This window comes from Rana temporaria, chromosome 7 (genome assembly GCF_905171775.1).
Source record: "Rana temporaria chromosome 7, aRanTem1.1, whole genome shotgun sequence".
Lineage (NCBI taxonomy): Eukaryota > Metazoa > Chordata > Amphibia > Anura > Ranidae > Rana > Rana temporaria.
The window spans coordinates 69,048,525-69,062,570 of NC_053495.1; the positions used below are offsets into that span (position 1 = coordinate 69,048,525).

General features: G+C 48.9%; 1 protein-coding gene across 2 annotated transcripts in view; it reads right to left on the reverse strand.

Moving 5' to 3' along the window:
* ZC3H7B (zinc finger CCCH-type containing 7B) overlaps positions 1–14,046 on the reverse strand; it is a 418,789-nt gene that overhangs the window by 377,626 nt on the left and 27,117 nt on the right. The gene's annotated exons all lie outside the window — the stretch shown is intronic.

Consider the following 14,046-nt stretch of genomic DNA (forward strand, 5'->3'; position numbering starts at 1 on the left):
AATGTCCTCATTAATGTGGAAAGCCGAAACCACTTTCGGGAGAAAAGACGGCTGCGGCCGCAGCACCACCTTATCCTTATGGATGACCAAATAGGGAGCCTTGCAAGACAAGGCCGCCAGTTCAGATACTCGTCTGATCGAAGTAATTGCTACCAGAAAAACCACCTTTTGCGACAGAGTCAACAAAGGGATCTTTCGGATGTCCCCAAAGAGAGCATCCTGAAGCACCGAAAGGACTAAATTCAAGTCCCATGGGGATAGTGGATGGCGCACCGGAGGAGCCACATGTCGGACCCCCTGTACAAACGTACGCACCAAGGAGTGCGCCGCCAAGGGTCGCTGAAAGTAAAACGGCCAGAGCCGAAATCTGACTCTTAACCGTACACAAGGCGAGAGCCTGATCCACTCCCCGCTGTAAAAAAACAGCAGAATCCTAGACACCACATATGATTGAGGGTGCCACTTTATCTCCTTACACAGAGATGTAGGCCTTCCACGTACGATGGTAAATCCTATGTGAGGTAGACTTCCGTGCACGCAGCATGGTAGAGACCACCGAGCCTGACAGGCCTCAGTCCTTCAGTACCTGGCTCTCAACAGCCACGCCGTTAAAGCCAGCGACTGTAAAGCAAGGTGGAAGATAGGACCCTGCGACAGAAGATCTGTTCTCAGAGGTAGACGCCAGAGGGTGTCTGCCACCAGACGCACCAGGTCCGCGTACCAGGAGCCGCGCGGCCAGTCTGGGGCGATCAGGATTGTTGGAATCCCTTCGGCTTCCACTCTGCACAGAAGACAAGGAAGAAGCTTCAGAGGAGGGAAGGCGTAAATCAGTCGATAGTGACCCCAAGGAGCCACCAACGCGTCTGACGCATCCGCCCACGGGTCCTTCGACCTGGCCACGAACCGTGGCACCTTCCGGTTGAGACGGGACGCTAGAAGGTCCACGTCTGGAGTGCCCCACTTTTGGCACAGACTCCGAAACACCACCGGGTGAAGTGACCATTCTCCTGGGTCCAGTGTTTAGCGACTCAGGTAGTCGGCTTGCCAATTCTGAACACCCGAAATGTACACGGCCAATAGAGCCGTAACGGACCTTTCGGCCCACCGAAGGATGTGCGCTACTTCCAGCACTGCAGCCGAGCTTCGTGTGCCTCCCTGATGATTGACGTACGCCACGCCCGTGGCGTTGTCAAACCGGATCCTGACCGATCGGGCCTGCAGCTCCAGGGACCACCCGGCAAGGCACAGCTTGAGTGCTCGGAGCTCCAGAACATTGATCGGCAGGAGAGACTCCTGAGTCCAGCGCCCCTGGGCTGACGGGGTGCCCCAAACGCCCCCCCAGCCGGAGAGGCTGGCATCCGTCGTGACCACTGTCCAGTGACATGGCAGAAATGACTTCCCGGCCCGAAGCACCGGAGACGTCAGCCACCACATCAGGGAAGACTTGACCAGTTGACTCAACTGAATCTGGGAATCCAGAGAAGACGGGAGCTGTCACAACATGACAGAATCTCCTTCTGTAGTTCCCTGGTGTGGAATTGGGCATAAGGAACTGCCTCGAAAGAGGCCACCATCAGACCCAGAACCCTAATGCAGAATCGAAGAGACGACCACTTCTGGGTCAACAACTGCTGCACCGCAGATTGCAGAGTCTGAAGATTCTCCGTTGGGAGAAAAACTCTCGCCTACGCGGAATCCAGGACTAGCTCTAGGTATTCCAGATGCAGAGACAGAACCATACACTGACTTCTGGATATTCAGAAGCCAGCCGAACTCTTGGAGAGTCTGACATGTGATAGACACGTCCTCTTCCAATTCTGAGCCTGAGAAAGTTCTCAGAAAGTCGTCCAGATATCCCATGATATCGATTCCTCTCTGTCTCAGCAGGGCCAGTATCGGGGCAAGCACCATGGTGAAAACCTGTGGAGGCCAGGCCGAACGGAGGGCCACAAATTGAAAGTGGCCCTCCCCGATCGCAAAGCGCAGAAATCTCTGGTGCTTTGTGCATACGGGAACATGCAGGTTATGCGTCCATGATATTCAAGGATGCCATGAAGTCCCCCTGATGGAGCACTGCCATTACCGAGCGAATCGACTATCCTGAATTTTTGCACTTTGACAAAGCAATTGAGGGCCTTGAGGTCCATGATTGGACGGACCCCTCCTTTTTGGGGACTACAGATTGGAGTAAAACCCCTGAAACCGTTCCATCGAGGGAACTGGCACAATCACTCCCCTGACCAGAAAATCCTGGACAGCCCCTGACAGAGCCTGCCGGCGAACCGGAGGTTGGAAACTACTTCGCAAACCCATTGGTTGGAGAAAAAAGGGATTTTTAAATACAGCTTACCTGTAAAATCCTTTTCTTGGAGTACATCACGGGACACAGAGCGGCATATTCATTACTATGTGGGTTATATGGAGTACCTTCAGGTGATGGACACTGGCAATCTCAAACAGGAAGTCCCCTCCCTATATAACCCCCTCCCATAGGAGGAGTACCTCAGTTTTGTAGCAAGCAGTATGCCTCCCAAAATGGTCCCCAAAAGAGGGGAGGGAGCTCTGTGTCCCGTGATGTACTCCAAGAAAAGGATTTTACAGGTAAGCTGTATTTAAAAATCCCTTTTTCTTTATCGTACATCACGGGACACAGAGCGGCATATTCATTACTATGTGGGATGTCCCAAAGCAATGCTTAATGAGGGGAGGGAGACATCTTCCCAAGACAACAGGATTTAATTTAGAGATATACTCAAATAATAATAAATCCAACTTAGTCGAGAAAAATTAAACTTAAATTTAAATTTTAACTCAAGGGTGCCCCCGATTCTGAGGGTCTTAAATCACAGCCTGCAGCACTGCCTGCTCAAAGGCTGTATCAGCATTCCTTCTAACATCCACCTGGAAAAAAAAATTTTAAACGTGTGGATTGAAGACCAGGTTGCTGCCTTGCAAACTTGAGCCATAGGGATCTGATGGTGTGCTGCCCAGGAGGCGCCCATGGCCCTGGTAGAATGGGCCTTTACTGACAACGGAGGAGGCAACCTCTTCAAGCCGTAGGCCTGAGTGTTTAACTGTTTAATCCACCTCGAGATGGTGGATATTGCAGCTGCCTGTCCTCTCACGGGCCCATCTGGCAAATTGAACAACACCTCTTGTTTTTCAAATCTTCTCTGTAGCTTTAAGATAGGCCTTCATGGCCCTGACAATATCCCAGGTATGCAGCAACCATTCCTTTCTGGAAGTAGGTTTAGGAAAGAAGGATGGTAATACCAAATCCTGGTTTAGATGAAACTGGATATAACCTTCGGTAGGAAGGAAGGATGAGGGCGGAAAACCGACGCTGACCTTATGTAAAATAAGATATGGTTCCTTACAGGATAAGGCTGCCAGCTCCGCTACTCTTCTGGCGGAAACTATGGCGACAAAAATTACTGACTTCTTTGTCAGTGAAACCAAAAGAATTTAAGCCAACCGCTCAAAAATTTTGTTTCTGTACACCTGACAGAACACGATTTAAATCCCACGGACCAAGCGGGGATTTAACTGGAGGATAATACACAAGACCCCCTGTATGAAGGTCTTAACCAGCGAGTGGGTGGCCAGCCGCCGCTGAAACCACACTGACAAAGCTGACCTTTGTCCTTTGATTGTGCTTAATGCCAGCCCTTTATCCACTCCTAGCTGGAGAAAAAATTTTTAACCACTCGCTTAATGGTATACTTGTGGGAAAGCCATTTCTTGGACTCACACCAGCCTACGTAGGTCTTCCAGATCCTGTAATAAATCACCCTGGTGACCGGTTTTCTAGCCCTGATCAAGGTAGAGGTTACCTGCCTAGACAGCCCTCTTCCCCTGAGACTCAGGGATTCAGCCGCCAGGCCGTCAATTTTAGACGTCGTAATGCAGGGTGGAGGATCGGTCCTTGTGCGAGTAGGTCTGGCCGTAGAGGAAGCGTCCAAGGGTCTCCCACTGCCATCTTTAGGATTAGTGAGTACCATGCCCTCCTGGGCCATGCTGGAGCTACCAGGATGACTGGTTTGTGCTCCACCCTGATCCTGCGCAACAGGCGGGGTAGTAACTGTAGCGGGGGAAAAGCATACAGAAGTTTGAACTGATGCCAGGGGCACACCAACGCATCGGTTCCGCAGGCCATCGGATCCCTTGTCCGGGATATGAACCCGTCTAGTTTCTTATTGAACCTTGATGCCATGATATCCACGTCTGGCACACCCCACTTCTGACAGATTGTCCGGAAGACCTGGGGATGTAGAGACCATTCCCCTGGCGACAGAGTTTGGCGACTTAGGAAGTCCGCCTGCAGGTTGTCCACTCCGGGAATGAATATTGCCGATATGCAGGGAACATAAGCTTCTGCCCATAAAAATATTAAGCTCACTTCTCTTTGAGCGGCGCGACTCCTGGTTCCCCCTTGGTGATTTATATATGCCACAGCTGTGGCATTGTCTGATTGTATTCTCACCGGGGACCCCTGTAATTTGGATGTCCAAGCCTTGAGGGCTAGCCGCGCTGCTCTGAGCTCCAGGATATTGATGGGCAGCTGCTTGTCCGTCTCTGCCCAAGTGCCTTGGCGAGTGCTACCATCCAAGACCGCTCCCCAGCCTTTCAGGCTGGCATCTGTGGTCACTATTTTCCAGGCTATGGGGGAGAAAGCTTTTCCCTTTAGCAGATTCTGAGGGTTTAACCACCAGCCCAGACTTTGCCGGACTCTTGATGATAGAGTCAAAGGAAACTCCAAGGCCTGGGCCTTCTTGTTCCAAGCTGTTAGAATAGCTGCTTGTAGGACGCGAGTATGGCTCTGTGCATAAGGTACCGCCTCGAACGTGGCCACCAGCTTGCCTAGTAAACGCATACATAGGCGAACGGTTGGCTCTTTTTTGCTTAGAACCAACCGAATCAATTCTTTGATAGCTTTGACCTTTACCAGGGGCAAAAATACCTTCTGCTGAGCCGTGTCTAACCTCATGCCGAGATATTCCAACTGTTTTGAGGGTTGAAATGCTGATTTTTCTCGATTTAGGATCCAACCGAACCTCTCCAGGTACTGAACCGTGAGGGCTACTGCTCGCTCCAAGCAAGGAGCCGAGTGATCTATGATTAAGAGGTCGTCCAAGTATGCTAGGACCGTGACCCCTTGGATTCTTAGATTGGCTAGAATTGGAGCCAGGACCTTCGTGAATACCCGGGGGGCCGTAGCCAGCCCGAAAGGGAGCGCCACAAATTGGAAGTGACGCTGGGCCACTGTGAAGCGTAAAAATCTTTGATGTGGCTGAAAGATCGGTATATGAAGGTAAGCGTCTTTTATGTCTATAGACGCCAGAAAGTCGTCCTTCTGGAGGGCGGCGGCTGTTGACCGAACGGATTCCATCCGAAATGACTGGACCTTTAGGTAAACATTTAGACTCTTTAGGTCCAAAATGGGTCTGACATCGCCGTTGGGTTTTGGTATGACAAACAGATTGGAGTAGAAACCTAACCCCTTCTCTTGGGCTGGTACCTCTACTATCACGCCCTGGCGAAGCAGACGATCCAATGCCGCTAGCAGCAAGGCCTTTTTTGCTGGATCGTTCGGAACCCTTGATTCCTGGAAATGAGGCGGAGGAAACCTTAAAAACTCTAATCTGTAGCCTGTGGCCACAGATGACTGGACCCATTTGTCGGGGATGTTGGCTTCCCAAACCTCTGCGAAGAGACGAAGCCTTCCCCCCACTCGAGTGAGTGGGGGCGCCCCTTCATAAAGCAGACTTAGGGGCTGGCTTTGTTGGTTTGCGAAACCATGGCTTCTTGCCCCCAGGGGCCTGTCCCTGCGATTTATTGTTAAAGTTGGATCGCGCAGGAGGCCGTCGATACTGCCTGGAATTTGAGGTACTCGGCATAGGGGAAAGCTGTTTTTTTAAAGGCTGGCCCCCGGAACCTCTTTTTTACTGGTAGAAGGGTACTTTTGCCACTTGAAATAGTCTGAATGTATTTATCCAGATCTTCTCCGAAGAGTCGCCCTCCATGGAAGGGAAACCCCGCCAGCAGCTTCTTGCATGGTGGCTCGGCCGCCCAGTTCTTTAACCACAAGAGCCTCCTCATATGCACCAAACATAGAGATAGACGAGACGCCTGTTGGATGGAGTCTTTTATAGCATCTACCGCAAAGCACAAAGCTCTGGGAATATCAGATAACTCCTCTGCCTGTTGGGCAGGAATGTCCTTAAGCATCTGCTTTGTCTGGTCCTTTAAAGCCTGACAGACCCCGATAGCAGCCACCGCTGGCTGTACCACTGCTCCTGCCGTAGCAAAGGAGGCTTTCAAAAGTGATTCTAAACGTTTATCCACCGGGTCTTTAAACATTTGTATGTTTTCCACCGGGCAAGTTAATGATTTATTCACACAGGAGATGGCTGCGTCCACAGCTGGGAGCGCCCATTTTTTGGCAAATTTCTCTTCCATAGGGTAGATAATAGAAAATCTTTTAGGCGGCAGAAAAACTCTGTCCGGCCGTACCCAATCCTGGAAGATTAACCCCTCTAACAGAGGATGGACCGGAAAAACTGCGTTGCTCAAGGGCGCTTTTAAGGATCCCAAAGAGGAAACCTCCGGAAGCTGAGGCCCTGGTAAGGGCATCTTAAAGGCCGAACGGACCATGTCTGTCAAATACTGTATCCATAACCTCTCCGCTTGGGAGGCTGAAAATGGTTCCTCTACAGTAAATTCCTCAACGTCTGAACCCTCTGGGTTCTGGTCCAATTGATCCTCCTGATCTTCTAACTCCCCTGGGGAAAGAACCTCATTATCCGAGGATACACCCTTAGGCGAAGGGGATCTAGTCCGCTTCTTGCCTGGCATGGATCTGGTGATCATAGCTGCCAATCTTTCCTCTAGCCCTCCTAGGGAGACGGCTAGCATCTCCTCTGTGATAAACACAGGGTTGGGTGGATCTGGGCCAGCCTCAGCACCAGACCCCCCTACTGGCTCATCCAAGGCACCCACCACTGGGTTGACAGGTGGGGAGAGTACCGGCATAGCCTGACTCGTATCCTCAGAATCCGAGGGGGAACCCTTTGGTTTTTTGACCCCTTTTGCCCCTTTTGATCCCGAGCCTTTGGGAGCCATGGTACAATACCGAGGTACCCCTGTATACAACAACTGACTGTTGTAACCAGGGGATAATATATGTGGTTTAGGGAACAACAGTACTACTGATGACCAAAAACCTGGTGGGGAATCCAGTCAGTGCTTTTTCCTTTCTTTTTTTTTTTTTTTTCCAAAAGAAAAGTTTCTTTTTTTTTTTTTTTTTTTCAATTACTATATATATATATATATATATATATATATATATATATATATATATATATATATATATATATATATATATATATATATATATATATATATATATATATATATATATATATATATATATATATATATATATATATATATATATATATATATATATATATATATATATATATATATATATATTTTTTTTTTTTTTTTTTTTTTTTTAAAGCACACTGTCCCCCACAGAAGAATTTGCTAGTATCCACCTGCTGCCATAAGGATTTTCTAGGCTGGACAAATTTAAGCTAGTTCTGAATTCCAGAACTGCAATACTCTACTTGCGCCACCGGGTGTCACTGTTCTCAGCCGCAGCGCTACCGCTCTGTGTCCTCCTTGTTCCAGGCTCAGACTGAATGAGCTGTACATCACAGAGGAAGGGACGCCCCTTCCTCCTATGAACCTGACGCCCCGCCCCCCCCTCCGAAATGGCGCGAATTTCGTTTATTTCTCATGCACGCGCCCGCGCGCGCGCCCGCTATCGGGGGGGGCCATGCTGGAAGACACCAGGAGTCCTGCTTTGCCGGATACAGCGCAGCCACAGGTAAGCTCTTAAAGCACCTCTTTCCGGACACAGAGCGGGCTAGGGGAAGTCCCATCCTTCAGCTGCCTGCGGTCTGACACCCAGCCAGGTAGGAACTTTTGGTAGGTACCTAAGTTCTAGAAAGGTATAGGCCCACAGCCCCCTTTACCCACCTAGCGCGCAGTCAGATGGTTACCTGCAAACAGACCAGGGAATCTAATATTTGGGGGGTAAAATATCCAGACCATCCTGTCTTTCCTAGACATAGTGACCTCAACTGCCAATGCCAGAGCATACACAGGCTAACCTCCCCATAGATCCCTGGAGGGCCTGCTGTCGAACCAAGTCCCGCAGGCCCCCCCTCTCTTACCTGCTCCATGCCGCAGGACTTTGCACAGCAAGCGGTCCAATCTTCCCCCATCTCCGTGGGTAGCGTACTAGACCTTCAGGCCCTGGGTTCCTATGAAGGATCCACTGTCCTGGGCCCATATAGCACTCTGGCAACAGAAACTTTAGGCCCCCAAAGGTTTCTAAGTTCTGGGCCCAGGGTCCAGCTCTCTAAAAAGAAAAGCATTATGGGCTATACCCCAAGGGTTTGGGGTCCGGTTACTGACCACTTTAGCGCTGAGGCCTTTGGACAGAACCGGTTAGCTCACCTAATCCAAAGGATGTGGAGGCAAGCTAAACCATGACCAACACCTAAGACACTGGCGTAAAAACTGAGGTACTCCTCCTATGGGAGGGGGTTATATAGGGAGGGGACTTCCTGTTTGAGATTGCCAGTGTCCATCACCTGAAGGTACTCCATATAACCCACATAGTAATGAATATGCCGCTCTGTGTCCCGTGATGTACGATAAAGAAATAAACGTCCACCGAGCCGCGAATTCGCAAAGCCGGCAAACTTTTTCCTGCCGCACGAAAAAAACGCTTTGGGGTAGTAAAAGAGGGCCCTTGCCTACGGCGAGGCTCCTTGAACTTCCCAGAATGTGGGAGCAGTGTGCTCTTACCACCTGTGGCATCCTTAATGATGTCATCCAGGGATGCCCCAAAAAGCCGCTCACCCTTAAAGGGCAAATCCACCAAGGCCTTCTTGGAGGATCGGCCTGCAGACCAGCATTTCAGCCACACAAGGCAGCGTAGTACCACCGCATAGGCGGAGGCTCTGGAAAGCAAGGGAAGCGTATCCAGGGCCGACTCACAGACAAATTTTAGACCCTGAACCAATTGTTCAGCCAGGTCCTTGCAGGTCTCGGAAGCATCCTGCTCCTCCAGCTTCTGCAGCAACAACTTTGCCCGTTCAGTCAGTGTCTGCGACACCAGAGACCCGGCCACGACCGGTCTCACAGCCGAACCCACAACTGTGAACATAGAGCGGGCCACAGACTCCACTCTATCAGTATCACGCACCGCAGAAATAAGAGCGCCAACAAATTCCCTATCATTTACTGACCTTGAGGCAGAGTCATCCTCACAATCCATGTGGGTTAATCCTGCATTGTCAGAGACATCCCCAGAAGCAGGCTCAGGGAGGGGGCGCTTTGTACCCCCCTACTGGGCACCAGCTGCTTCAAACCTGGCGAGAAACGCCTCTAGTACAGCAGACATTGCCTCAACAGATGCGGCAGGAGCAGGGGGATTAAAGTATAACTCAGGCATTGCTGGGGCAGAAACACCAGGTTCAGGTTCCATATTTCCCCACCGCTGTGTACTGCAAGACAGAACAACCCACCGGTCACCTCCTGGCTGCAAAAATAGAAGCAGAGGCCTCCCAGGGACTCACCACCCCACCCAGCTGCAGAGAGAGCCGAAAACCCGAGGTGTGCTCTGATGTGCTGGCTGTGCTGTGTCTGTCACCTCAGGGAACAATCACTGCGTTTCACAGCGCTAAAACTGTCACAAGAGGCCAAGAGATTTCCAAGATGGCCGCTGTGTGAGGTAAAAATCACCAGCGGGCTACAGGAAAATGGCCGCCAAGCTATGTAAATCGTGACCACGGCAAAATGGCGGCCGTGGCACAGTTTATAATCCCCAGTGACACACCAAACACCTCATACAACACAAAAGCACACAGCAGCACCCCCCAGAGTAACAACACAGTCCCCCAACACACGGGCCCCGGCGGTAATAAAGAAAACCCAGGAGGCCCCCCTTCACAGCCCCTACCCAGTCAGGGGAAGGAGGGAGAGGAAGAGGAGAGAGGAAAGCAGGGCAGACCCTCAGTCGACCTCCCCAGGGAAAAACACCAGCCATACCACCTTGCCAGGGCAAGGGGCCAGTACTTACCCTACCTGCGACTACCGGCTGGAGGCATCCCGGACAGAACCAACGTCCACTAACGGCATGGCTGTCGGCCAGACACACTGTGACAAGGCCATAGAGACCGGTCATATGTGTGTCCTGGAACATGTAGTTCCCCGGCAGCCCCAGGAGCAATTATTATTATACAGGATTTATATAGCGCCAACAGTGGGGCCTGTCGTGGACAACCCAGAGCTGAGGGCCGGCACATGCTCGAAGGCTGAACATGGGGGGACTACAAGAGTCAAGACCCAGCCTGTCACCCAGTCGGCTGTTGATAGAAGAATCACAGGATTCAAAAATTTAGGAACAAAATAATAAAAAGTGAGAAAATCGCAAGAAAAAAATCTCCAGAGTACAGGACTCCTGAGTGCCTGTAATCTCCTGTCGTTAGGCAGAAAAAAAACTGGAGCTGCTAGAGCAGGGTGTGGGTTATACCCGGGGAACCACGCCCCCTGGGAGGAGCTGCACTGAGGAAAGTGTTGTTAATACTTAAAGTGCTTTGTTTCTGCCCAACTCTCCTGGAAGGAATCGGATAAAACCCTAAGGTCAAAGGCTGCTTTGTCCGTCCATGAACGAAACAGAAAAAAAAAAAAAATAAACACAATCCTGGCTTCGATCGTAGGGGTGAGTCGGTAGAAGCACCGGAGGACTGCGGGGGGGGGGGGGGGGTCATCCCGTCTCGCCTCTCGTAAGAACGATCAATCGGTGGAACAGCCGATATGATTGTTCTTATGGTGTAGGGAATCGCCGGCTGAAAAGGCTGATTTTTGAATGATGCCTGTAGCTGCAGGCATCATGCAGATATCCCTGCACAAAGTCAAGGACGTCATATGACGGCCGGCAGGCGGGAAGTGTGTATGGCAGAGTATTGCAGAGTAATGGCAGGGATGGTTGATCATGGATGGATGGATCTGTGACAAACTGTCACAGATCCAGCTCACAGTGCTGCTGCCTCCGCTCTCTACCCTTCTCCTCTCACACTGTACCGATCGGTACAAAGAGGGGAGAGAGGAACCGGCATCACCACATGACGCCGGTTTGTTTACAAGTAATCGCTCAGTCATTGGACGGAGCGATCGCGTGGTAGACGGTCGCTATCAGCGGCGATTTACCGCGATCCGCCAGATTATATATATATATATATTAGTAAGGGGCTAGCTCGGTAGCGGGGGTGTGTGACCCCTCTGGATGGGTTCACCACACGGAACTTGTACAGAAAGGCAGTCGAAGACGGTTGAAAACAAGAGATTTTGGTTTATTCTTCCATCTTGCTGGAAACAAGTGCAAGCATCAAAACAGCATAAACAAAATCAAAACATAAAATAAACCCTGGCCACTTTGGGCATCTACCTTCCACACAGGAACCTATGGTGTCTGGCACAGCCTACTGCTGGGTAGACACTGCTGATCATACAGCAGAAAAACAAAAGTATTTTTGATTTTTATCACACAGAAAAATCAATAGCACCTCACCTCTTCAGAAGTATTTCAGCTCACTGCAGTCCTTCACTCAAAGCCTCAGGGTGCAGCAATCAGTAGTAATCCTCTGGATTACTTATAGAGGCCTTAATTGCCTCATTCTGAACAGCTGAAGTTTTTACAACGCCCTTAAACCTTTCTGGCTACTTCTGCAGCCGACACCTGATAATAATTGGTGTATTGTCCAAACAAGGCAGAAATGTATCTCCCGTTTGTGACAACACCCACAGATTTACCTGATAGATAGATAGATAGATAGATAGATAGATAGATAGATAGATAGATAGATAGATAGATAGATAGATAGATAGATAGATAGATAGATAGATATTTTTTTTTTATTAAAAGTCTGCTGTCTGGGGGTCCAAATTTTTTTCTAGCAGAAAATAATGGATTTTTACTTGTAAGCAACACGTCAGAAAAGATTTAGTCTTTAAATGGTTAAACTGAGATCTCCTACACACCAGAGTTCAGTCCTTTGATAAAAGAAGCAAAAAGAGATACAATGTTTCTACTTATCAGTGACAGGCTGCCCAGATAGGACAGACAAGTCGCTCCATGGGGGGAGGAGGGGGGACGACTTCAGGCGACTTGCATTGACTATTACAGAAGTAATTTGCAAGTCGACCTAAAGTTTTAAAATCGGCCTAATTTGCAGCACAGTTGGCCAATGCCCATTTATTAAAAAATTAAAAAAAATCAACCGATATATCGCTCTACCTCTACACGCTAACTGAAATTTAGTACTTTAGACAAACCCCTTTGTTGGTAATGACAGCATCAAGACGCCTCCTGTATGGAGAAACTAGTCACAAGCACTACTCAGGTGTGATTTTGGCTTGTTCTTTTCCCTCTTTGAAACCAGGAGAGTTTTTGGCTTTGCCTTTGGGATAATTGTCTTGACAAGTGTTTCTTCATCATTATCATCCTGGTAGATGGCAGCAGATTTTTATCAAGAATGTCTTGGTACATTTTTCCATCAATGACATTTGTCATTACCGTATGCTGAAAAACCGCCCACACAATGATGTTCCCACCTCCAAACTCCACTGTTGGTTTTGGGGTGATGTGCAGTGCCATTTGACCATTAACCACTAGTCAACCGCACGCCGTCAAATGACAGCGGGCGGAAGACTCCATTGTTCCGACAGGACGTCATATGATGTCCTGTCATTTAAAGCCGCTAGGGGGTGCGCGCGCCTGTCGAGTTACTGGGAACACAAGGCGCGTGCCCGGCAGCCGCGATGGCCCCCGCGATTGCCCAGTAACTGAGCAGGACCGTGGATCTCTGTGTGTAAACACAGAGATCCACGTCCTGTCAGGGAGAGGAGACCGATGCTGTGTCCCTTGTACATAGGGACACAGATCTGTCACCCCCCTCCCCCTACAGTTAGAACACTCACTAGGCTACACATTTAACCCCTTCCCCGCCCCCTAGTGGTTAACCCCTTCCCTGCCAGTCACATTTATACAGTAATCAATGCATATTTATAGCACTGTTCACTGTAAAATGTGAATAATCCCAAAAATGTGTCAAGTGTCCGCTATAATGTCGCATTCCCCGAAAACAAAAAAAAATCAAGTCATAATTATGTCCCCTATTTTGTAGGCAATATAACTTTTGCGCAAACCAGTCACTATACAGTTATTGCGATTTTATTTAATTATTTTTTTTACCAAAAATTTGTAGAAGAATACGTATCTGCCTAAACTGAGATAAACAAAAATAAAAAATGGGATATTTATTATAGCAAAAAATAGTGTTTTTTTTCAAAATTAACGCACTCTTTTTGTTTATAGCCCAAAAAATAAAAACCGCACAGGCGATCAAATACCACCAAAAGAAAGCTCTATTTGTGAAAAAAAAAAAAAAAAAAGTAAATTTTGTTGGGAGCCACGTCGCACAGCCGCGCCATTGTCAATTAAAGCGACGCAGTGCCGGAAGCTAACATTTCGTCTGGGCAGGAAGGGGGTGTATGTACAGTAGGCAAGTGGTTAAACATAATGTGTATTATGGCATCAAAAGAGTTCAATTTTGGTCTCATCTGACCAGACTTTTCTCTCCCAGTATTTTACAGGCTCGTCCAAATGATGTGGAGCAAACTTTATACGAGCTTTAACATGCTCTTTCTTCAGCAATGGAGTCTCGTGTGGTGATCGTGCATACAGGCCATGGTGGTTGAGTGCATTACTTATTGTTTTCTTTGAAACAATTGTACCTGTTAATTTCAGGTCTTTTTGAAGCTCTCCACAAGTGGTCCTTGGCTCTTTGACAACTCTTCTGCTAATTCTATACTGCTCTGTCAGAAATCTTGCGAGGAGCACCCGATTGTGGTCGGTTTATGGTGAAATTATGTTCTTTCCACTTCCGGATTATGGATTTAACAGTG